Below are 27,078 nucleotides of genomic sequence, written 5' to 3' on the forward strand. Positions count from 1 at the left end.
CATTTGGAATTTCTCTCCTGAGAAATGTCTTTTAATACTATTTACTCATATTTCTTTCCTTTTTTTTTTCCTCTCCTATATTGATTTCTAGGCCAAAGACTAGTATTTGTGCACAAATAAAACTCTACCTAATTTGCAGCTTGTTTCTAAAGGTTTTTTTTCTCAGAAAATTTTATATAGGCACATTTAGCAATCATTTAGTTTATTGTTTGGCCTTTTAACACCTTGTTTAAGTTTGTGAAATGAGATATGAATCCAATATTACCTTTCCCATTTGGAAATCCAATGTTACCAGGACCATTTGACCATAGCTCAAATTTTATCTACTGATTTTCTAGGCTAACTCTGTCCCACATCAGGTTTTCCATGAATGAAAAGGTTAGTTTCAGACTCCGAAAACTGTTTATTTCTTTTTCAGTACCATGTTGCATTACTGATTCTGTGCCCTGTAACTTTACTATATTTGCTCATTATTTCTAATAGATTTTTGGTGGAGTCATTAGGGTTTTCTATATATAAAGTCATATCAATTGTAAATTGTGACAATTTTTCTTCTTTCCAACTTGGATGCATTTTATTTCATTTTCTTGCCTACTTTGCTCTGGCTAGGACTTTCAATACTATGTTAAAAAAAAATGGTGACAGTGGGCATCCTTGCTTTAACTCTCTGTGCTGGATTCTGGATAATTTCCTCAAATTTATCTTTAGCCCTTCCATTTATTTTTTCCATTGTGTTTATTATGCTGGTTTATTCTCTATTGAATTTTCAATTAATATTGTATTAGTTTTTACTTTTCTCAAGAGAGGTTTGTTTCTTCAGTTGAGAGTCAGGACAAAAGAGTCAAGCTTCCTTTGACACAAGCGGTCTTCTTGAGTCAAGATAGATATTTGATTTTTTTTATGTTTAGACCACATTTACTCTGTGGATGTAGTCTTTTGCAAGGACCAATGTACTATGCATTGGTTTGGAGTCCTGCTCCCTGGCTCTTCTAAACCAAAGGTCTCATTGCCTGTCTCTGGGTGGCCATTAAATCCCAATTCAGACATACATTTTTTCCCAATAGAAAATCCTCATTGTCACTTCATTAAAGTCCTACTGCTGGTTCACATTTATCATTCTGTTTTTGACTCCCTCTTTATGATTGCTCTTTGATATCTGTCTTACTTCCTTAAGCATTCAGATGTGCATTTAAAAGAGACTTGTTATATTTTATGCTTCATTTCTATTATGATGAGTTGGATTTACATTTGGTCTAGTCTGTATATCGTCATTCAAGACAGAGAGAAAAAAGGGAAGGGAATCAGTGTTTACTGAACACTGTCTTGTGCACAGCATTTTACTGGAACTTTCACATACATCACTTTTTTTAATCCTTACAAAGAAAATGAGGATGGACGATATTATTAATAGCATGATAAAATCTGTGTTTTTAGAGAGATCATGCTAGAGGCTATTTGAAGAACAATTCTGGGACTCTCTCGATGTTCTTCAATGCTTAGTTCCTCTAATGTGGAAGGAAGATTAAAAATGTTTATTATAATTCACAGCAACATGGTAAAGTAATTTGTGTGCCCTGTGAAGGCTGTGAAAATTGAACAACTCTGTTAAACTTAAAGTATGTTATTAAATGACATAGTAAAGTTTGATATGTTAGATTCACCTTCCACATTTCAGAGGTTGTATTGTCTAAGTAGTGAAACAACAGTGACGAAGGGTGAGCCTCATTTATAAGGCAGCCCTGAGGTCAAGATCACACGTCAAAGATACTGCACGTCCCCAATGGCTTCTCCTAGAGCAAAACAGTCCTGAATCATATGCAATTCAAACTCATGTAGATAAATGTTATACAATGTTTTAAAATATTTAATTTCCATTATATACCCACAATTTTAATAACTTGAGGGGGAAACAAATCAGCTGACATCTCATTCAGCAATTCCTCTCTGCTTGGATTTGTGACCGGAGTGTGTGTTTTCTACTGATCAACTCTTCTGTTTTTTGACCTCGTCTAGATCATCTCTCTTTTGGCCAACCTTTACGGAAGGCCTTTATTGAGTCTTTTCATCCTAACCTCCTAATATTTGCCAACCTTTAGCCTTATTAGCTCCGTACAGGTTCAGTGTCTTCAGAAGCCACTTGATACGGGCACATATTTCTACTCTAGCCTTTGAACTTTTAAGTGAGGGTAGGACTTCTTTCCTCACATGTGTTGCTGCTTGAGTTACCTTAAGAATCTGAAGTCTGCAGCTGTTAGCTCAAGGACAACGGAGGGGAAATGTCATTTTCCTCCTAAACTTTCAAAGAAATTAGTGTGCAGTGCAGACAGAAGGGGGGGGGGAGGTTGTAGATAAAGGCACTATAATAAACTGACCCCTAAATCCCCAAATCTTTCAAGTCAGAAAAAATCTTTTTTACTTTCTCCTTAAGGAAGCGCATAGCTGCAGGAAGGACATGGTATCAAAGCATACCGTGGTTTCCTTTAGCAGAATAAATGCGCATCTACTTTAAAACAAGATCATTAAAAGACTTGCAACTTTAGGAGAGAAAGAGACCTGAAGTCAACTTTTTCATCCTCTTAAAAATCCTTCACAGTTTTCTTCCTGGTACTTCAGAAAGAGAACGATTAGAAGCCCAAACAAAAAGTAAAAAATACATCAGAAAGGGGACATTTTCCTCCGGCAAATCAGTATGTACCTGGGATGTCTAATGACTATGTACAAACAGTATTTTCTGTGTATGAATCACCTTTCTTCGAGGCTATTCTCTAACATTTTACACTCAAAGAATCCTGTTAAATCCAGAACAAGTTCCATTATTGCTGAGAATAAATTCCACTAAAATGTGTTTAAGGCATTTAAATTACAAAGACTAAGACCATACTCTTGGTTTGTGATGTGACAATCAGTCCATTCTAATTCTTTTTTCTTGTTATATCTTTTCATGCAAAAGAAGATACATAGCACTCTTTAACTGGGTAGAAATCTTATTACTTACAGCCTATAGTAAGTAGACTGTGCACATGTCGGGTAAGGATTAGGGACAGAGATAATTAGCTGTCCAATTTTCAGAGAAATGAATCAAATTAGCTGTTCCTAGTTATCAACTGCTAAATTTCCTGTTAGAAGAACTGAGACTTCACAGAACTATCCCATCCATTCCTTTCTTGTCTGGTTGGGGAGACAAACAACTAGAAAACTAGTGTGAGGTGTTACTGACTGTATCTAAGCGAACCATAGAGATGGAGTCAGCATTTGCTATAAGATTCCAGGAAGCCTTAATAAGACGAACTGGACCGTTAAATATGGGCTGCAGTGAAACTGCCACAAGGGAGAAGTGTGGTCGTGGGGTTTGTGTGTGTTGGGGAGTGAGGAGGTAAGCAGCAACGAAGCCTCAGTCAAGTGCCTGGTGAGACAGAACATTCCAAATATCTCTCAGAACACATTAGTGAAGAATGCTTTATAGAGGCTTCCCCGATCTGACACACAGAATTCACCACTTCCCTAGCCCTAGTTCACTTTAAGTTCTCCTAATGAGGTTCAATACAAATAATTATATTACTCCAGCAAGTACTTTATTTTTTTTTCTCTCAAAGAAGTCTCCTCACGCCATCTCAGCTTGGTAGTAGCTCCATAAGACCAGGTACCATACTTTAAATCCCAGGTGTTTAACACAATGCCTGGAGCAAATTAGGTGCTGACTGGATATTTGTTAAAGGGAAGGAGGAAAAGGAAACGAAGAGAGAGAAGAAAGAGTAAGAGAAAGAATGCTTACTGAGCACTACACAATCATTACTGTAGAGAAAATTCTTGATAGGATTTTTTTGTGGCTATAAAATAAAATATTTTCCATTGAATAAAATAGTTTTGGACAAACAGCTTTCTCTGAAACCAAACAAAACTAAGTCAAATGGAAATATGATTGGTTCAGATGAACAAACTTCTGGGGGATTATTTTTCCATTTTCAGCTGGACTATTTTGGCATCCGAGGCACATGGCCTTTTTTACATTGTCTCCTGGAAAGCAGCGGCCACATCTATCATGCTTGCTGTGGGTGTCTTTTGATTAGTATTGTCTTGGCTTACTTTTGTACTCAATAAATACCTGTTAACGCTGTTAAAATGTATGCAATTTTTAAAAATTTCATGGTATTTTTGTGCAGAGGGCATTAGCAAAACACATTACAATAACCCCAACTGTGACATGTAATTGCCAGCATTAGGCGACACTTTAACTAAGTATTCCAACAGTATTTGCGTTGAAAGGCTCACATTTTCCAACCAACCCACCTTAAAACTAATGTATATCACTGAGTTGCTGAAATGTCCCAACATTTTAGAAAAATTAAGTTTAATATATATGCTATAACTATTACTGAATAATTTGTCACTCACCTCCACCCGTTAGAGAAATGAATATGTGTTAATTAAAATGAACATAAATTTTTTATCAGCCCATATGCTTAACAAGCTGATGATACCTGACGGGCTTTGAAAGAAGTAGGAAGTGAGAGACAGTAGACACTACATCACTGACAAATTGGTGCTACCCTGTTTTGTTTGTTTGTTTGTTTGTTTTTTGATTAACCATTCAACTCCCATTAGGACTGCTCTTAGGACTTTCTTGCTTTATGCCAAGTAATGTCTGTTATCTGATAAAGACAACTCAAAAGCCCTGAAGAAAAGAAAAAAAATGCCTGCGTTCTGACGATTCTGATAGGCTCTCTCAATTCTTACTTAAAAGTCAAGGAAGCAGGTAGATTTTGAAGAACAAAAGTGTCAAACTGAACACTGTCTTTTTGCAGTAAAAGAGAAAGGTCACTGGGAAGGAATGCTTAAATTAAAATTGAAATCTGGGGTTTAAGGATCTAAATGTGGCCCTAACCTTTCACAAAATAAGCACAGCATTCTAAGACAAGGTGTTCTTTTATGATCCCCTCTTTCATCACCACCTCTTCAGGGAAAATGTCATACACTATATATTGAAAAGTAAGATCTTAAACAATATCCTGATTTATAACATGAAGGTACTTTGTTGGATGAGAAGGTTATATCAGTCTGTAACCAAAAGTTCAATAACATTAGCAGAGGTGGTTTGTGAAGCCACAGAAAGACTGAAGACTAGCTCTTCCCCCTCGCTGGTGACCTGTATCCTTTTGTTGAAGTCAATCTGATCATACCAGCACTGGGATAAGATCTCCACTGTAACCAAGTCCTACTAAATCCCTGCCTCAAGTCTATACAAATAAATCCACTTATCACTTTGTCATGAGTTTCAATTTGATCTCAGTAAATTTCTCTTAATGCAATTTCCCTGAACAATTTATCTTAACAACTTTATATTAATTGGACAGTAATTTACATCTTGGAAATGTTGTTGTTAGAAATGCTTCAAGCAGAATGTGAACACCACCATCAACATTAATATAATTTGAAGCAGCAGAAATTCCGAGGGAGGAATACACGTCTACTAGACAGAACCATATTTACTCATTATATAATTTATTGTTTATTGGCAATAAATTGGAATGTAGTAAAACTTTAATTTTAAATAAATTTGACAAAGATATTTGGCACACACCATGCATCAGGCTCACTAATAAGTGCTGAGGATTGAGATCCCAGAGACAATAAGACATGGAAACTGCTCTCCAGGAAGTTAAGGGGACCCTGAGGAGAAACAGGCATGACTACACAACTCTAAAACAGTGAGGTTACAATCAAATCACACATAAAATACTTTGAGAATTTAGAAAATGGAAGGCTATTTACAGCTTTTATGCTATGGAGGAGAGAGGAGGAGTTAAGGAGAAAACTTCATTTTTCACTTATTCTAATATGAAAATGATTGCTTCTTTCTGTGAAAAAAAATATGCACGTATTCAAACACACAAAATTAATTTATGAACAGCTGCACGTTATTTGGAGACCAGCTGCATGTTATAAGGGGCTCAAATTTTAAAAACGTGATCTATTCACCAGTGATTTATTAAATATTTGTGACACATCAGGCCCTCAGTTAGGTCAAGCAAGTACTAACACCACGCCAGAGACAAGGACAGTGGACTTAGATTTTACTTTCAGAGGAAGGAGTCGCAACAAATCTGTGGCTATATTTAATCTGCCAAAACAGGTTAAGTACAAGAATTTTCTAATTGAATTATTAGCTATCCAAATGTAAAACAAGTCAGGGATTGTTTATTCCCTATGTACAACACAGTCTATGACCTTCTGGAACAAACGCTCCATTGGACTCAAGAAACCTGGCCGGCATAAGCTCTGGTACACAGAAGGCACTCAGTATTTTATGAGTGATTAAAAATTTTTGTTTTAAATACTGGTTAAAAATAATTAATAATTATACTTTTTAAAAGCTCAGTAAATTGCTTGATAAATTGCTTTTCCTGGTCAAGGACTATTTAAGAAGCCATTGTTCATAGTTCAGATTTTGAAACAGCAAGTCCATTTTTCTCTGTGTTCTCTGAATTTTATATTTTGATTCTGAGGTGTGTGAAGCTCCAGCCCTGTTCCTAGGACTGCTAACTGAATTCCAAACTGTTTTCTATTCCTGGACCCATGAATAGTACTTTTAAGACTGTGGTTTGCTTTGCTGTTGCTTACCCTTCTGGTAATCCTGAAGTCTGACCCCCAGATTTAGCTCTGGGGCTGAACTTGTTCGCTAGGGTCTCTGCATCATCCGCTCCTTAATACTTAGCCAGCCTTCTGGGATAGAATTTGTCACTCATTCTTGAACTCCCTAGCACCAGCCTCCCCTTTCCTGGTCCATTCTCACCAAAGTTACCCAGAAGATGCTGCCATGGTCTGCTTTGTGGCACTTCTGTTGCACCTCTGTGGTTCCCCCACACTGACTCTGTCACCCCGACAGACACACTAACACATCCTATTGACCTCCCTCACTGCCAGAAAAGCTCGTGTGTAGACAAATCCAGAATTAATACTTTGATTTGTTGACCTGTTTTGACAATGCAGTAATGGTGACATGATCATTTGGTCCTATCAGAGTCATTAATTCATGTTGATCATGTGTGATTAATCAACAGGATGGCAGCCACATGTAAAAGTTACAGATCTGCCACGTGCGGATATTATCTGATTGTATCTGTATCTCATGTTCAAGCAGCAAGCATTTTATCTGAGAAGAAATGTTAAAAGGTAGCCCCTTGTTCAATACAATTCAAACCTCAATTTTTACAGAGGTACTCAATATTGCACAAAGAATTATGTGACCCATTGTATAAAGATTTGACAACTATTCATACAATAGAACAATAAATTATCCTTAATGGCAAAGAAATCATAATAGCTAGAGCCCTTGAAACTTTCTCTGTTTATTGATAATAGACACTAATCTAAAAAGCAATAATCTCTCCACTTACTTTCATTTTGAGATACATTTCTTTGAGCAGGAGAAGTGTTTCATCAAGCATGATGATGCTCCATTAGTTCTGCCAGCTACCAAGTAAAGCTACAGCTATAAAATATTTTGCTTTTCCAAAAGAAACACACCAAGCTAAAAAAAAAATAATAATAATCAACCCAAAACTCCAAATAAGTTCTATGTGTCTAGGTATACTACATAACTACTCAAAGATCTCTGAAACTTAGTGTTGCTTGTTTGCACCAAGCTTATATTAGGGAGATACCTTTCACAGTTTGTCCTTGAAAAGACTTCATACAAAATAGGCTCATTGTAGCAGAGCTTTTTAGACATACTGAAATAATTACAAGTCCAATATATTTCTCTCTAACTATATCCATTTAGCTGTGAGGTGATACATGGAGGAAATGAACAAATGAATACATATTAAACACTTAACATGTGTCAGGTACTGTGCCTGTTCCTTGTAATATAGTGGGGCATGGATCCCAAGTTGAGGTTAATCCTGCTCTGCTTACTGCTTTTCAAAATTTATAATATTTGCATTTTTTAATACATCCAACTCTCATAGTAATTTTGTAAGTTTTGCATGACTAATATTAGGATTCTCATTTTAGAGCCACCAAAAATACACAGAGCAATGACTGGTATATCACAGAATCCATTCTAGGCAGATAAGAGTATAAGCAAGAGTCTGTAAATCACAGTCTCTGCATTATATTTCCATATAGAGAAAACCTTTTTATTATAATGTTCAATCATACATATTTATAAGCCTAACTTTATATTGAGAATTTAGTTAGAAGACACAAATAAAAAGATGACTTAGATACAGCTCCTTTTTTCAAGGAGCACACCATTTACTGAAGATGAAAACATGTAAATACGCATGAAATAATGACACCTGAAGTGTTCTAAGTTGGAATACAGGGGTCAGGGATGGCTTCCAAGAGACGAGATATCAATCTAGAGATTTGTGTGAGGAACTGTTAGTAGTCACGTGAGAGAAGTGGAGGAAGAGGGGAGAGTGAGAAGAGTGAGGACACACTTAAATGTCTGGAGACAGAGACCAACATTCAAAGAACCATAGACAGCTCAGAAGCTGGACCACAGAGCGTGAGGAGGCAGGAAATGAGACACGATGGAAGACTAAGTAGAGGCCGTAAAAGGCATGGATTTGTGTTACTTTGTTTTGAGGACAGAGAGCACCATGAATTCAACGTAAGTAATAAGATAACTAGTTGTTGGCTTAAATGTAAAAATTTAGATAGATGCCAATAGCCTTCTCAGAAATGCCTGTGCTTCACTATCAGTATCCTGCTGTTCCAAGACATTTCCGTTAGCAAAATGTGTCACATTATGAGAGGCTCCGAATATGACCTCCATTTATAACTTGTATTTTATTTTATCTCTAGAAATGATTGAAACAACAAATTACTTAGGTACTCTATCCCAACACCTGGCTATTCTAGTTCACTAATGTGGAGAGGATTGTTCATTCAGTGAATCAATTACTTTTCAGCTTAATTTAATGCACTGGTTTGCACTTATAGTTTTGACTACTACAGTCATGATTTAAATTAAGAAAACTAAAATATTAATGATCCTTAAAGAGATAATGATATTTTAGCAAAGCTAGATCACATGTCTATCACACAAAAGGGAAAAAACAAAACAAAACATAACAAAAAAACAGACTGTGGACACAAACTGTGAGTAGATGAAAAGAAATAACTGCTGATTGTTGTCTAAAGTGGGTGATGAGTTCTGGGGCATTCATTATACAAGTATACATAATTTGTATGTCTGATAATTTAAAAAATTAAACAAAATTAATATGTTCTTTAGCATTGGCTTCTTCAAGACTATGACCAAAAGTATGAATTCTGAGGTAGCTGGGAAAAGTCGTATGTCTTTGAAATATTAAGAGGTCTTCTGACACTGCTTTTATAATTAAGAGTCTGGGTAGTATGTCAATTTTCCCAAGTCAATACATAACATCAATTTGAGCATAAGAAATATTCCAACAAGATTTCTTTCTTTCCCCTGGAGGTAGAAAATTAGATTCTAAAGTTAATGTAAAAAATAAATATCCAAGAAGATACCAGAAACTTCGAAAAATGAGAGAAATAGGGTAAGGGAACTAATTAATATCAAATATTAAAACAGATTATAGAACATGTATAATTTAACAAGTTGGTACTGATACATTAATAGATCAATAGAAGATTCTAAAGAACATCAAATAGCTTGATTTCTTTAAAATATTAATTCACAAATAAGAAAACATAAAGAAACAAACAAAAAAAAGTTACTGGGACTATTCTAGATACAACACCTTCCTTCAAGAAGCTTAGACAGACATGAAAACCAAATTCAGTATGCAATCTCTGATTGGATTCTGAATTTTTATAAAAGGGCATTTTGGGGGCAATTGGGTAAATCTGAACATGGGCTGAATGCTATACAGTATTACAGTGTAACTGTTAAATACGCTGGATGTCATAAAGGTATCATGGTCTGAAAAGACAGTGCTGAGTTATTCAGGGATGAAATCTCACTATTCTGCCACTTTAAAAATCTAAAACGCAGGGTCCTGTTGCCTAACGAACTCCAGGATTTGCCGAAGCCCAGTGATCACGGCTGCCTAACCTAATGAGACAATGTGCTTTCAGACACAGGGATGTGGCCATTCATTACCAATCGCCAGGCCTCTCACTCCTCCATAGACACTTAAGCTTCTGAGAAAGCAACAAAGCAGTCAAATAAGTCTCATTAGTAAAAGTTCACCTTGATAACGGCAAGAAACGTTTTTCTGCTAATGGGAAAGCAAGGTAGTCTGCCAGCTCTGAGCCTCTTTGGGCTCAGTGTGCACAAGCCCTGTTCCATGAGATCCTAGAATCATATAGCTCCTGCCTGACAAGACCCGTGGAGGAGGATGGATCTGGTCCAGAGGTGAGATGAACTGTATACTCTCCTCCCTCAAGGGTTGTCTGACGGGTCTGGACCCTGATGGTATAAAGTTGTAAATAAAAGACAGACCTGTATTATGGATGCCCCTGATGACACATCTGTTTATGTGTCTTATCTGTTCAGAATTTGTCCAAAGAATTCTAATGCTGAGAGGTATGGAAGCAAAAGCTGACAGTTTTCTCTGCTTTAAATATTACTATGTGCCTGACATTATGCACACTGAGGAAAAAAGCACTTTATACCCGAATATAAATGAAAAATAACAGGGTCATTTTCTCCAGTTCTGGTTCTCAAATGAAATTTTGAGCATCTACTTTAACCTGAACTTCTTAGCAAAAACAATTTTTGTCCCTGATTTTTGCTATAGTGATGTCTGAAGATGTAGCATGATCTTCCTGAATATGATAATCATGTGAAAATTTTCCACTACAAACACAATAATGGACACTTGGTAACCTTGCAAATTTTGTGTTTTTCCTTTTAAACGCTAGCTGGGTTCTTTATTTGGTGAGCCAGTCTCCTCATTTTTGCAAGTAAACTTTTCCTTCCCTTTGACTAAGGTAGGGACTGCATATCCCCAAGGCAGGTCACATTCTAAATTCTAATGAAGCTGGTGTCAGCAATGCATTTTGAGGTAGCAGCAGCAGCAGCCACCACACCCAGTCAGACAAGGGAAGAATGTTCGCAACAGATGGGCAAAGGTAGGAAAGCTCCAGGACAGGAGGAACTCACACAGATCATCAGTGCTAATAGCAGGAAGCCTTCAACAGTGGTTCTCTGCCAATTATGATGGGCAGAAGAGGAGGTAGGAATTGGGGTAGCCGAATTCTAGAGGGCTCCAAGGCCAGTTTTTAACAGTGTTAGGAGATACTTTAATTGTTTACAGGTCACAAAGACCAGGAGCTATGAAAGTAGATGTCTTCTAGGGGCCAGGGCAGCAGGACAGAAGAGAAAAAAGTATCTATGAAAAAAGATTCAAGACGTTGGTGGCAGAGCCACAGCAATAATGCCTGCTCCTTATGTTAACTCTTGGCTTTAACAGTCCATAAACATTAGTGAGAAAATAGCAAGCCTGATGCCTATGAGTGAGCAAGCCATATCCTTCAAAAGAGCCCACCACCATGGTGTTCAGTGGGGAATGAGTTAGTCACGTGTCTTATCATGAGGCTTGGTTTGCCCCTCAAAAGACATACCTTTTTTTAGTTTCACAAAAATGTCATTTAAGTTAAAGGTGACCTTGCAAAAGAGTGTCTTAAGACCAAACTAAACAAGATCCACGTAAGGTCAGAACAGACATAGTTCAGAAGCAGCCAGTAAAAGAGTGCCCCTGGGGCTCGCTGGACTGTGTCAGGCCTGGCTTCCCAGGAGGATATTTACACAGCACCGGTGTTTAGAAGGGCCCTGCAGTAGGCTTAATGCTGTGCCGTCACTGTCTTCAAATTCTTAATAATCTTATCTTTGATCTTGCGTTTTGTAAATGAAGTACGACGAGAGAGCCTGCACACAGGCAAAGGGGGTACATACAACACGCATGTTTCTCTCCACTTTTAATGAGTGGACATGCTGCTGTGTGCACACGCACAAGGCATGGTCACTCAGCAAGGCTCAAGGTACAAATTAAGTGTTTGCCTCTACTGTGAGTAAGCAGATGCACTCACAGGCCAAACATGCCATCTGAATCAGACCTTGCTTCACATACAGAAAGAAGGCAACAGTGTTCGAAGTAACACCAATGACCAAGGCATCACATCAGATCCTTTTTCACTCTATTACTTCCCTGTTAGCCAGCCACTGTCACTGAAAAAAGATGACATAAAGGAAAAAGAAAAAGAACGGGCAACCTATAGTTTCTTTTCCTTTCCATTTTCCATACTCTTCAGTAAGCAGAAGATAGGGAATGTCAGTAGAATATGCACGTAGCAAGAAGTGGAATTAAAGATGGCTGAGTTAGTTTTGTGTAGTAGTTCCACTGTTTTTGATGAGAATGAAATACATATGCATGCAGGAGCTAAGAAATACAGATTGTGTAATTTTGACAATTTCACTTATATTTGTATTTAAAACTGGCCTTGCACAATATGAACAATAAAATTCATGCTAGTAACTTAAATTTTTAATGTTTCTTTAATTAGAACACAATTAAAGGCAAATAAAAAGCATATTGACATATTGACAGACAGGAGAGAAAAGATAAAGCTTTATATTTCAGTATCTTTCATGGCATTTTGCCCCGCTGGGCTCTCTGAACAAGGACCTCCACATTTTCCTTTTCCCTTGGCCCTACCTAACACACTGAATAAGTCAGAATAGAGATTTCCACACTGGGAGGAGAATGGATCTAACCCAGAACTGAGAATTCAGAGGATTTTGGAAAGAGGTACATATACCCAGGAGTGACATAATAGTAATCTTGTTTGCAAAGCATAGAAAAGACAAGAATAAATGGAAAAAAAAAACCAGTCCTTTAAAAGTACAAAACATAATTGTGAGGGAGGAGAATAGGTATGAATTAAGCGTTATTCCTGTCCAAAAACAAACATCAAAATACAGCAAAAGTCAGAAAAACAAAACAGAGGCAACAACCAAAAAAGGCTTAGAAAATTAATAAGAAACTAACAAATTTGAGCCACATATTATAGGCAACAAATTATTTACTAAAATTTTGCATGTAGAGAACAGTTAGAATTACTCTTAATCATAAGTAATGTGCTCATGAAAAATACATAAATACTTTGGACCCAGGAGAATACAACTTTTAATGATCTCTAGAAGCAGAGTCGCTACTTTCTCTTTTTTTTTTAATTAAGAGCTACATAACTGTAGATTGATGAAAATTTACTATAATCAGTGACCTTAAATAAGTTGAAAAGGTGAACCACCTCAGCAGCAAATTATATAAAATGAGCTACAGCCAACCAAGACTAATGTCACCGCCACAGGGGTGCATGGGTGGGAGTGTCCAGCTTGTAAACAGAATGCTCCCGCACCAACAGAGTAAGGGAGGCTGTGAGGGAAAGCAAACAAATTCAGACTACTGCGAGACAAGAGAACGAGTTGCCGACATTTTCACGAGAGTACCACACATTGCGCTTATTGCCCTTGTCTGGTAGGTTGGCCAAAGATTCCTTAAGATCAGAGTGGTAATATTTCATAGGGCTTGGGGTCAGAAAGGCTCTGATTTAAATACCTGTTCTGCCACTTATCAGCTATGTGAGTTAGAGCAAACAATTTAATCTCTACAGACCTTGGTTTCTATATGTGTAATGTGGGAATAAAGAATTCTTATCTTTCAGGGTCGCTGTGAATTTCAAATGAGTTAATAGATATGAAGGACTCAGTCCAATGGCAAACACAGAATAGGTAATTGTAGTTGTTGCTATGCGAACATATTCAATTATTATTCATACTCACATTATTATATTTCCTTACTCAATAAACAGTTGCTATGGTTGTGGTAAGATTAATATACAGCTAGACAGCATTACAGGAGATAATCCTCTTACCCAACATGGGTAAAGGCACTCAGATTACACATTTAAAATTTTTTTTCTTTGTTCCAGGAAAATGACCCAGAGGGCAGTGTGTTGTGTGAATCAGTTTAATGTCAAGCACTTTTCACCAAGACAAGCTGTTGAGAGATGACCTCTTCAAATATATGTCCAAAGAAGAGCAAGCTTTGATTGATGGAAAGGAAAAAGAAAAAGATGAAAAGAGAGAGAGATTTAATCACAGAGAGCTCAATCTCCAGAGAAGGCACAATACACACTCCAGGGAACCTGTGGGGAGGAACCTGGGAGCCTTGAACAAAATTGTGGTGATGGAGGGGTAGAAAACGTACATATTTAGAAAGTAGAAGGGACAAACAACAGAGTTTTTGAAGTCATCTTTGTTTCAGTTGGATGTAGAATGAACTTGAGATTAAGAATTAAATTTGGATTTGAGATTAAGAATAAATTTATATTAGGAGAGTGAGGGGCTCTATTTTTATCAAAATGGGAGTCAAATTTAACCTTTGATGAGGTTAAGTTCTCTGCCTTCCTTCTGTCTTTCCTTCCTTCCTCTCTCTCTTCCATCTTTTCCTCCTTCCTAATGTTAAACATCTAATAGACAACAATCACAATACTAAATATAAAGCGTTAAGTGAAATACAGTCCCAGCACTGTAGGCGCTCATAGCATGAAAGACAGAATCGAAGATATAAAAAAGTGAAATCTATAGATACACAGCAGAAAGTGGATACACAAAGGACCATGGACTCTCAAAGTTATTGGGGCGGTGAAAAAAGGCTTTAGAAGAAATGATGTTCTGCTTGAACATACAAACTGAGTTTTAAATGATTTGTCTCATGAACAAGAGAACAATTGGTAAAAACAAATTAATTGGGGGGTGTCACAGCATTACACATTTGGGAAATACCTGTGTACAGCATGGCTGAGGAAGGGGATTAATTAGAAGGATGCTAAAATCAATTGTGTCTTCATCATGAGGGCTTCCTTTCCAAGGCTAATGTGGTTAGAGAAAGAAAAAAAATCAATGATAAAATTTTCAGGAATGTTGGCATTTTTCAATATATATACTGACCACTTCTTCTGCCCTAAGTTTAATGGACAGGCATTTAAGATGTAAGGGAAAGTTGCTTCTGCAACTATTTTCATTGCTTTCTAAATAGAGTTGCTTCTAGGGCATGCGTATGATGATTTGTTATGTTACAGGGAGTAGAAGTGGCTATTGTAATTATGAGCTGGAGTCCATTATTGGATGGATGACAAAGGCAATAAAATTTTCTAAGATCTGTCGGTATATTTCTGTGACCCAGGACATAACGTGACAGTTTTGGGCTCCTTTCAAGGAAACTAAAATTGCTCCATAGTTAGATGACCTCCAAATTTTATTGAGCTTCTGGCCAGTAGACTTATATAGTAACTTATTTTGTCTAATTACTTGAGATATATTTTATATTTAATTCATTCAGACTGACTTAAAAAGAGATCATATTTCCTTAAAGAACTTTCCTGGTAATATTATACAAATATTTCTATGGCCATTACGGTTGTACACCTCGGGTAAAAATATTTGCTAAAAGATTGTCTTGGCCATTGTAATAAAGAAGTTGACCATTTTTGATGTTTGACCACTGACAGCTTTTAGACTCCCATCACTCTTCCCTGTCTGCTCTGTGTCTGGGCAAACTAGATAAAAAGGTCAACACAGACCCTTTGTCTCTTCAGCCCAAAGAACTTTAAGGAGTGCGGTCTCCAGCCCACACAGCTCCACTCCCTAACCACAGTGAAACTCCACGCTAGCCTCTGTCCTTTTAACCCCATCCTTGTCTTGACTTCTCATCAGACCTCGGTTTGAGTCCCTCCCCTCCTGAGAACCCCCAGCTTACTGTGACTACAGACAGTCCCTGACTTACGGGTTTTCTACTTTATGATGGTGACAAAGCAGTAGGTATTTAGCTAGGCTAAACTATAACGTTTGGTAGGTTAGGTGTATAAAATGCATTTTCAACTTACGAAATTTTCATCTTATGATGGATCTGTACTAAATACCTGTTATTCATGTTCATTGCTGAGTGAACTGTGTCATCTGTTTGGACATCCAAATAAATTCCTGGGTAGGCAATCAAGCTTATCTCTGGATAGGCTGATCAAAAACAACCAGGTTCTTCAAATATTTTTTAGTGGTTCTCAAGCTTTTTTCCTAATGAAGCACACACAAAGGATCCAGCACTTCCTAACATTAATAATCTTAGCTCACAATAACAGGACTCCCAGAGAGCAGGGAGAATAAGGGGCGTTCTTAATGTGAAGAGCGGGAATGAATGGCTGCCCTTCTAGATGATTCTGTCATGCCTTTGAAGAATGTACCATGAACTCCTGCAGAAGAATAGTTAGTAGTATAACAAATTATCTTGGTTTATTTCTAGAAGGAAAAAAAGAAAAGCTAAAAATGTTTTGTATATGTTTTGAAGTACTCAGTTTTATCTGTCTCCTGTGTAGGGAGAAACCCAGTTCGTCTCCTTTACTTACAGAAAACACTTCTAAGTAACCAAACATGTGGAGGCTTTTTCCTACATCACGCAGTTCTCCCTGGCACCAGGTGAGTGTTCTGCAACTTAATTCAATTCTGGCACTCTCTATCCAGAGGCAGTGTCTGAATCCACAGATTAAGTCCCAAGAGACTACCCGCCCTCAATTCAGATGTCGATCGCAGGTGATAGGTGTTCAGGTTACCCAACAACTTCTGTCTTACTTGGCTACCAACTGGAGGTTTCCATGGCCTCCTCCCTCTTCGATTCCACTGTTTGCTAGAGAGTATCTCACAGGACTCAGAGAACATTAACTGGCTTATGAAAGATTATGATAAAAGATACAGATGAACAGTCAGGTGAAGAGATACATACTTGAGGTCTAGGAGGGTTCCCAGCCCAGGAGCTTCTGCCCAGTGGAGTTGGGGTGAATCATCCTCCCAGGGGATGTGTTGACCAACCTAGAAGCTCTTTGAACCCCATACTACTGGGATTTTATGGAAGTTTCCCCACACAGGCATGATCAATGATTAACTTCTTTTCTAGCTCCTCTCCTCTCTCTGACAAATTGAGGTAGAGATGACTGAAAATTCCAAGCTTCTCATTATGCTTGGTCTTCCTGGTGACCTACCCCCATCCAGGAGCCATCCAGGACCCCACCCAGAGGGGCCTCTTTATAACAACAGATGCTCCTAGTGCTCCTGCCACTTAGGAACTCACAAGGGTTTTAGAAGCCCTGTGCCAGGGATGGGGTCAAATATCGATAGTAGAATAAAAGATGTTCCTAGTGTTCTTACCACTTAGAAACTTATAAGGGTTTTAAGAGCTCTGTGTTGGGAACTGGGGACACAGACCAATATATATGGTTTTTACTATTTTACAGTATATTATAGTCTGTTTTTTTAAATGATGTAATCTACTTAAGCAAAAAATGAGACTAAATATATACAGTGATTACTTGTGTCTTGTTGAAATTACAGCCAATTTTTAATGTGGATTTTCTGGATATTCTATATAATCTTTTTTTTTTTAAGAATTTGAAGTTTTATTGAGATAATTCACATACCATGAAACTCACTCATTTAAAATTGTATAGCTCAGTATATTTACAGTGTTGTGCAACCATCACCATAGCCAATTTTACAATATGTTTGCCTGCCTCTTGTTCTCCAAAAGAAACTCTGTCTTATGAAAGTTCAATTCTCATTATTTCCATACCTCTGCCCCAGCCCTAAGTGGCCACTAATCTGCACATGAATTTGCCCATTCTGAACATTTCAAAAATATTAAGTGGCTTTTGTGTCTAGCTTTTTACATTTAGCATAATGTTTCCAAGGTTCATCCATGTTGGATCATGGATCAGTACTTCATTCTTTTTACTAATGAATATTATTCCATTGTATGGATATTTTACATCTGGTTTTTCCATTTATCAGTTGATAGATATTTGAGTTGTTCCCACTTTTAAGCTAATATGAATAATGCTGCCATGAACAGTAATGTACCAGTTTTGTGAGGACATAAGTTTTCATTTTTCTTGGGTAGATACTCAGGAGTGGAATCAAAATTAGAATCTTCATACATTGCTGATGGGAATTTAAAATGGTACAGCCACTTTGGAAAAGGATTTGGCAGTTACTCAGAAAGTTGATAAAAGATTGTCAGTAAATAAAATATTATTAAATGTTAAAATATTATATTATACAAATATTATTTAAATAGCAAATGCCATTTAAAATGACATAAAAACAACCTTCTCTCTGTTTGCAAAGCTAGATCAAGAAAATTTATATTTAGAAGTCTATCCAACTGTCTGATTTCTATCTATCTATCTATCTATTTATCCATCTATCTATCTACCTATCTGGAGGTTATGCTCTGACATCCTTTATTTTTTTCTTTAAGTTCTATCCTTAGGTGGAGTTAGAGCAACAAAACCTTATATGACATTATATTTACTTGGATTCATGCAAAACTGTCAAATATATATATATACACACTCACACACAAACTGAATCACTACGCTCTACACCAGAAGTTAACACAACATTTGAAACCAACTATACTTTAATTAAAAAAAAAAAAAGAAGAAAAAAAAGGCCATGTGAGGATGAAACCGAGCAGGACCCTGTGGGGCCCTTCTGAGTACAAAAGTCTTTCCATGTTCCCTGTCTCTTATTTGTAGGGGAAAAGGCTTCAGCCTCCTAGACCTTCCCCGAGTTCCAAAGGGCAGATTCAAATAGTTACTAGTTAGGGCAGTGAGGGGATGCAGAAACAAAGGAAAGGCAGTCAAGAGACAGCAGTGCAGCGATGAGGCAGGGTGCTGGCTCCTCTTTGGGGGACCTGAACAACAGCCTTCACATACTGAGGGGCTCCAGCCCATACCGAAACGGAAGATGGTAACTTCAGTCCGAGCATAAGTACTGAGCCCCAGACTGGTGGGAATCATAAGGCTGACAATTGATATTCCTGAAACACCACCCTGTTACCTCCCCACCAACCAATCAGAAGGAGTCACATACCCTGCTGCCCTAACTGAAACTTGCCTTTAAAATCTCTTGCCTGAAGAGTTACCTGAATATACACCTTTTCATATTCTTTTTCATTATAGGCTATTACCAGGTATTGAATGTAGTTCCCTGTGCTATATAGTAGGACCTTGCTGTTTATTTATTTTATATACAGTAGTTAGTATCTACAAATCCCAAACTACCACTTTATCTCTCCACCCCTCCCCCCTATTTTCCCCCTAGTAACTAACCACAGGTTTGTTTTCAGTATCTGTGGGTCTGTTTCTATTTAGTAAATAAGTTCATTTGTCTCATTTTTTTTAGATTCCACATATAAGTGATACCATATGGTATTTCTGTCTCTCTTTCTGGCTTACTTCACTTAGTATGATGATCTTCAGGTCCATCACTCACATAGCCTTTCTTCTATGCTCACATACTCCTGGTATCTCTTCCCTTCCTTGTAAAGACACCAGTCTTATTGGATTAGAATTCCACTCTTATGACCTCACTTAATCTTAATGATCTCTTTAAATTCTCTATCTTCAAATGCAGTCACACCAGGGGTTACAACTCCAACATATGGATTTTGAGGGGACATAATTCAGTACAAATACTAAGGTCTTAATTTTGCTTATAGATCTTAGTGTCATAATGTAGCTTTGATCATAATGCAGTTCTGCTCTACAATAATAATAGCTTTTCTGTTTTAGTTGTTAGTAAACATGAATCTAACTTCAGGTTCAATGATCACAAATTTGTGGACCACGGGGCCTGAGCGCATGGATTTGGCTTGGTCTCTGCCACTCCTTTTTCTTATACGTTCTCCTCTCATCAGCTCTACTCAACAATAACCATCTACTTCCATTTACATTTTTCCCCTGGTTTTGATTCTTACTTATTATTTACTTTTACCAACACTTTATTATTCATGTTCTGATTGTTCGATGCCTCAAATCTTTTCTAAGACACAGCAAAAATTCATAAAGAAAAAAAATACGTAGTCAGTACAGTTAGAGAACTTGAATCATTTCAGGGACACAACCTAAGTCCATTATGCACATACAAACTGTATACCTGTGCCTCTAATTTGGGTTTATTGTTTCCAGTCTTTTCCAGTTTTCACTTTCATTTTGAATCCCCTTATTAAATAGAAAGTTGAAAGGTTTTTGAGGGAATACATTTCCATTCATTACAGCAAAAACATGTTGGGAGACTTTTATATGCAAGTATCAAAAGAATCACACTAGTGCTAACAAGAAAGAACTGCATTATAATGTCATTTTTCAGTAACTATATGTTCTTTTTCTAAAAGAACTGAGAGTATTTTGGGGAGAAGGAAGCAAAATAAAAACAGAGACACCTCTCATTCTTTGCATATCTTATCCATATTTACCACTGTGCCTAAAAGGTTTCCCAATTCCTTAAGGAAGACTATCATGCCAAGAATTTAAAAGTCTCCGTCTCTTACCTTCATTAAGTATCTTCCAAAGATATACAGGGCAGTAATGGAAAGAGAAAGAGAACACATAAAAACTGAGACCCTTCCTAATGGAAGTTAAAGCTCAATATTATTACTTTCAGGGGCAACTACTATTTGCTCAGAGAAGAACCAGGTAATTAGGGCAGATGATCTCCAACAGATGGGTGTGAATGTGAGAGATCAAATACATCTTTAAGAGGCATGCAAGACTAGTATTTGTTCTGGACTTCACTGGGTAAATTAACTCATTTGTGAATATTACTTATATTCAAAGAATATAACTTACTCAAAAGGACAAGATTATTGGTAAACTGATAATCTATTGTGTTTTCATAAAAATAAAATGTACACAACATATCCTTGAAAACAAATTTAAATTTTTTTTCTGTAAAGAGGAAGTGCACAATGAGAAAGAGTGAGATAAAAGAAAACAGAAACGTGTAACAGTTCTGTCTAGGTTACTAATGAATTTGAGGACATTTGTAGTAGACTACTGTGGACTTTAACTACAGATTTTATCAGCCACATAAATGTATAGTCCTATTACTAGTTGAAGACATTACGTTGTGAAAAGTATACTAGGATAGGAAGCAGGAACATGGATTGGAGCCAAGGTCCAACTTTTATTTGCTTTGTGGCCTTGAGCAACTCATTTATTTTTCCCAAGCCCAAGAAATATTTTTCCCATCTACCTGGCCCCTGTTTAACAAAGGAACAAAGGAGAGATGTGAAATCATTATATATTCAAAAGATTCTACTATTACTTTGTTATTTAACATTGTTAGGCTCATATTTTTCAAGAGTTCTACAACTGACACCCTTTATGTAATATTTCTATATTGATTTTAAGGATGCCACAGATCCAGCTATAACAAATAAAAAGCTAGCATGGAGGAATTTCATTATCAACATAAGTAAAAGGGTTTTAATGAGTCATTATCTATAGTTGAGAAGAGCAAAGCCACACCGTGTGTGTGTGCGTGCACGCTGAGACTGCACAGCACAGGAGTGGCTTTATTGTTCAGCGGCATGTGCCAAAAGACTGCTAGAGACTTTAAGAATCATGAAGAAACGATTCTAGAGGAGGGACAACCCTATTCACTAGCTACCACTGCCTTATTTTTGAAACTATAACTCCATAGAACTTTCTAGAATGAGATTTGGAAAATTATGGCAAAATCAGTCATGCTGCTGTTGCTGTAAATAAAGTTTTATTGGAACATAATCATGCTCATTCTCTTGGCTATTTTTGTGCTGCAACAACAGAGTTGGGTAGTTGTAAAATGGATTCTGTAGCCTAAAATATTTACTATTTGGCCCATTACAACGACTTTGCTGACCCAGCTTTAGATCAATGTTAAGACACTGATATCACTGGAAATAAGTTTTTTTTTAAATGTATTTGGCAACTCAGTTGAATTTGTTATTAGATTATTACTACTACTACTACTACTACTACTACTACTACTATTATTCTTTCCCTTTATATCTGCTTTCTCCCTATATATGGTGCATAAAGCCAAGATATTTTCTCAGTGAATAAAAACACAGTTAATATTGTCAAAATATTACCTTACTATAGGTTACAATAATAACCAAGATAAGGTTAGACTAGGTAGAAACTGAGCAGTTGGTCAGTATCTAGCTACTACAATGGAGATGAAAAGATAATAAAGTATTTAAAACAAGAGGATAAGGAAATATTTAACTGATTGTAAGCCCCTCTCAAGGTAGGGAATGTGTTTCATATATTTTGGTAGACAGGAGAGCGTTAAGGTATATTTGGCAAATAAGTATAAGATCATGCTTAGCATTTTAATGATGTCATCACTGTTTATTTCTTACTTAATATATTTTGTGACATCTCAAAAAAATGGACCAGAATAACAAGTATCAATCATAAGAATGTATGTTTTCACCAACTATTTTTTGCAAACACCGTTGGTTCTTAAAAACTGGAAATAAAAACATTTTTTAAAATGAGGAATTTTGAAATAAAATTAAAAAAAAAACAATAAAATAGAATGAAAGTGGGAAGAAAGGGAGCAGAAGGCCACACAGAGAAAAGAGACCTTTTGAATTGATTTAGAAAAGAGATAATAAACTGGACAGAAAACATAAAAGTCCTGCTGTAGATGGAATAACTTGATGCCAATTCCAGAGGCAGGAAGAACCATATACAGTCTGCAATTGATGTGTGGGAGGCAAAACAGTCCTCCGGGAGCTGTGAGGTTAAGGAAACAACTGTGCAGGAGGCAGAGTGACAACCGACCTCTTGCTCATTGAAAGAAACCAGCATGAAGGAGGACTGGAGAATGTCCTGAATTTCACACTATGTTCTTTAAACAGCTAGTAGCTTATTTTTATGAGAGCCCTGAGACGTACTTTCACTGATCGTTTATCCAGACAGGTGAGTTTCTTTAATGAAATAACATTACTCTTTTGGGGAAAGAATTTGAGGACAGGGAACAATCAGGACCCCTCGCAACTCCCACTAGGAGAGGTGGTCCTGAGAGCGGCCAGCTCTCTGCAGAAAGGGAGCAATTATGCTTACATTGTGATGCGTTGTGGAGAGGAGGGATTTCTTTAAGATATTTCTTTTTAAATCCACCTCTCTCACCTCTCACCATCATCCAAATGAATACAAAACAAGCATGAACTAAAATAATAATGATGACTGATGATAATAAGAAATTACTTGATCTATAAATTTTAATACCATGTTATGAGCTTTCTTAAAAAAAGAGTATTTCACAACGTTTATTTACTATAACTAACTCCACATTAGTGTTATTTTCTAATTTTAGGTAAGAATTTTCCCATTTTTTAGTTATATATTATTCACTTAGTGCTATATTATTAAATGACTCAGAGCACCCCCTCCATCTCACCATCTTTATTTTTTTCCTTAACATGATGTATGAATTCAGGATCAGACAGTAGATGGTGCTATTATTTCAAAGACCATACAGTCCCAAAGACTTAAAAATTATTTTAAGACTACAGAAACAAGTGAGAGGAAAGTGTGAAACTTGACATTGTTTTCTAGTTTACAAAGGTTATGGAGTGGGAAGCTATTTTTATGCAGTGACCTATTCTGTCCGTTTTGGGGGCAAAATAACAATCAAAGCGGCCCTTAGTAATTAATAAATTCTGGTTCCCTAGAAAAGAAGAGCTATACCCACATTTAATTTTTTCCCTTTGAAGCAGCAACAGTCACAGATGCTGTTGCTCATACCGACTGCCATTACAGACAGAGAGCAATTCACAAGTGCTCAGCAGTGCAGAAGATATTAAAATGCAAAACACATGAATGTGACGTTTCCTTAAAAATACTGAAAAAAAGATATTTCTAATATAAAGCAATTTATATGTAAAATATCTGTAATCACAAAGGTACCTTAAATACAATATTCAAATGCAAACAATAAAACCCTGTATCTGACAGTGATAAATCAACATATTAAAAGTGTGCCTCTTCTGGCAGCAGATGCTCTCTGAAAGAGAGCTGGTAACAGATGCACTCCATAGAGGGGGTTCCAACAGTGGTGACACAGGCAAGGGGCTGCGTGGAGCCAAAGCTACACGGCTGGATCATGGAACCCGCAGCTAAGCACAACTGCTGTGGAGGTTCCTGAAGAGCAGCGCTACAAGTTGTCTGTTTAAAACCCCATTCCTCAGGCTTAATGGCCATTGACGGGAACTCTCTACCTGTCTCGCTGGCAAAGGTCTAGATTATTCTCATTTTTCAAGCCCAAACGAAACATATGGTGATGGGCTGTCTTAAGGGCCATCCCCATTCTCCACCTAAATTTACCACTCGGAACACCTAAATGTAAAGAAAAATGTAAACCAGATGATGAGTGATAGTGCAGAAGTAGTAACGAACGCTGACATCTGAAACATCTGGATAATTAACTACACCATCTTTCATCTGTATGATGTTTGCACTGGAGGGCCAGCCATATTTTCAAACATGCATTTCTAAGAAATTTCAGTCTTTTAAATGGTGTATCTCTTTTAACCCTTGAGCTCGTAACAGGACCATTTTGAATTAAAAATATGGTTTTTCATTGTTGATGAACAATTCTGTTCTATCAGTATTGGTAACTTCTTGTGTTCATTATATGTCTTTGATGATTATAGAATTGCATGAGTAATGTTAAAAATAAGCAGTATGCAATTTTTAGTAGGTTCTTTGAAAACAACTGCTAAAATTGGTTTTGTTTCATAATAATAAACACGCTTTTCTGTTATTATCTGTATGTGGCAGTTTTAAAGCATGGCCTCAAATCCTTAGACATTCTTACCATTGAGAGGTGATGCCTATGCATCTTCCCCTGGAATCTGGGTGGTCACTTTGATTAACAGAATTTAGAGGAAATGATGTCGCATGACTTTGACTTCAAGGCAAGATCAGGAGTTTTAAAGCTTTTGCCTGGGTCTCTTGGAATGCTCACTTGCTCATCACAGGACCCATGAATGTAGAACACCACCTTCCGAGAAGTTCAAGCTACATGAAGAGATTATGCCTTGATTAGGTGCTCCGGTCCACAGTCCCAGCTGTAGCTACCCTTCCAGTCATCCCAGCCCAGGTACCAGAATGAGTTAAAAAAAAAAAAAAAAAAACTCCAAATAATTCCAATCTCTAGATGTTGAATCACCCCAGACATTGAAATCACTCCAGCTGATGTCCCACTGTGTCCTTTTGAGATATCTGAGCCACAGAATCACTCAGCGTTAAGTTGTGGCTTGGTTTGCTACTTAGCAATTGGCCAGAGTTGGGTTATAAATTGCAGTGGCATTGTTAGTTGTAAATTGTCAAGACATTCAGGTGAGTATGTTTAGTTTTAGATATGTCTAGTTCCTGTCTCCTAATCAGTTTTTTTTGCCTTGATTCTCTCCTCCCTCGGTCCAAACTAGTTGCATAACTGACATACACGTATATCCCTGACCTGTCACTCTGCAATTTCTCCTCCCCACAAACACCTCCTACCTTCCCTCTGCGGGCAGTCCACACTCCTTAGATGGATATCTACTGACCTTTATTCCTGTCACCTATATACACAGTTATTTCCAACTATTCCTACAAGGGTTTACTACAGCCTGTGAGAAAAGAACTAGGAGACTCTCCAGGGTCATTTTCAAGCTACATGTCCAGTCTGTGAAGTTCACCTCAAACTGAAACAGCCCCTGGAGAATCACTGATTTAGTTTTCCAGGGCAGTGGATGAGTTTATGGCTATCCTGAAAATACAATGAAGAGCACAGATGGAATCCAGATCCTCCAAACTTTCATGTGATAGCAACTGTTCCTTGGTATCTTTGCTTTTTCTATTCTTACTGTTTAGATACTGTCCTCTGGTGCTTCCTCTTAGTTTATCTCAGTCAAGTTATGCTCCTGTCGAGGAGCATTTAAATTCCTTTTCCCTAAGTGGTCTCCCTAGGATTTAAATTTGATTTGCCTGGATATCGTCTGTTGACCACTCACTCAATGCCAGGCATTTTGCTTAGTTCTGTACATACATTACAGCACATGTCACTCCTCTTTCTCAAATGCTTTCTATTACCAATCATTTGGCAATTGCCCTATCTTACTCTTCTCTGCTGTTTATCCTTTTACCAACATTGTCTCCTTGAATGTTTAAAATGATCTCTGAAGGACGAGGATTTTTTTTTTCTTATTTTCTTTGCTGTCCCTAGGTTATTTATACAGTGAACTGGATGTGATGGGTGATTGACTAGTAACAATCTGTAAGAAACAATTCAGCTAAAAATATCTCACTATTAGTATCAAGCCTATTAGAATTTCTAGATATCTTCATCATCATTTTTTTTCATTATATAAATCAGTTTCCAAAATGATATAATGAAATTTAATTTTGTTGCAATTTTATGATTGCACTGAGAACTTTACCAAACACATTTTATTCTCAGGTGGTTGTTCTCTTATGACACATTAGCTATACTTTTTAAAGATGGGAGGTAAGAACATCATATGGATCTTGACTTTTACTGAAGTTAATGGATTTCTATGGTACTTTGTTGCTTCAATTTAATTAATACCTACCTTATGTCAAGTACTAATGATACACACTTTAAACACAGACTCAGCTCTTCTACATTAGATTTCAAAAAATGTCTAATAAACATTTATATTCCTAATGCATTTCAGAAACCTATAAAGCCGTCTGATGAAATGTCATAAACCCCCTATAGTTAGCAAGATTTTTACCCAATTTTCCTGTTCAGGGTGCATTAAAACTTGCTAAAGCTCATTAATTTCAGAAAAAAAAGTATATGTGTTCCAAACTACAATATAGTATTATACTATGTGAAATTCTATGTCTTTTCTTTCTCATCTACTTATTCTTTTAACATCTAATGCCACAAATACATACACAAAAATATGTCTTCCATATTTCTATGTGTTGCCAGTTTAGTGAAATATTTTCTTATGCCATTAGAGCAGCCTTGTAAGTTCCATGGCGAAAAAAGACAAAGATCTTTTTGGCTGCATGTGTTTTAGACAACTTTCTTCTTTTTTTCTTTGTTTTAATTTTACTTTGTTGCACCTATAAAAGATAAAATGCTGCACTGAACAATTATGGAGATTATTTTATTCAGGCTACTGCAACAGGGAAAACATTTATTAATGAGGAACATCTCAAAAAAAAATAAGCAAG

At 36.9% G+C, this 27,078-nt stretch overlaps 1 long non-coding RNA gene across 6 annotated transcripts in view; it reads right to left on the reverse strand.

The window, feature by feature from the left end:
• LOC116280648 (uncharacterized) overlaps window positions 1-27,078 on the reverse strand; it is a 524,367-nt gene that overhangs the window by 186,607 nt on the left and 310,682 nt on the right. Inside the window, exon 6 of one of the 6 annotated variants that reach the window (XR_012072554.1) lies at window positions 24,853-24,906. The exons of the other annotated variants lie outside the window; for them this stretch is intronic. This is a non-coding gene — a long non-coding RNA (uncharacterized lncRNA). Of the gene's footprint in view, window positions 1-24,852; window positions 24,907-27,078 lie in introns of those variants that run through there. 6 annotated transcript variants of the gene reach the window in all.

This window comes from Vicugna pacos, chromosome 5 (genome assembly GCF_048564905.1).
Source record: "Vicugna pacos chromosome 5, VicPac4, whole genome shotgun sequence".
Taxonomy (NCBI): Eukaryota; Metazoa; Chordata; class Mammalia; order Artiodactyla; family Camelidae; genus Vicugna; species Vicugna pacos.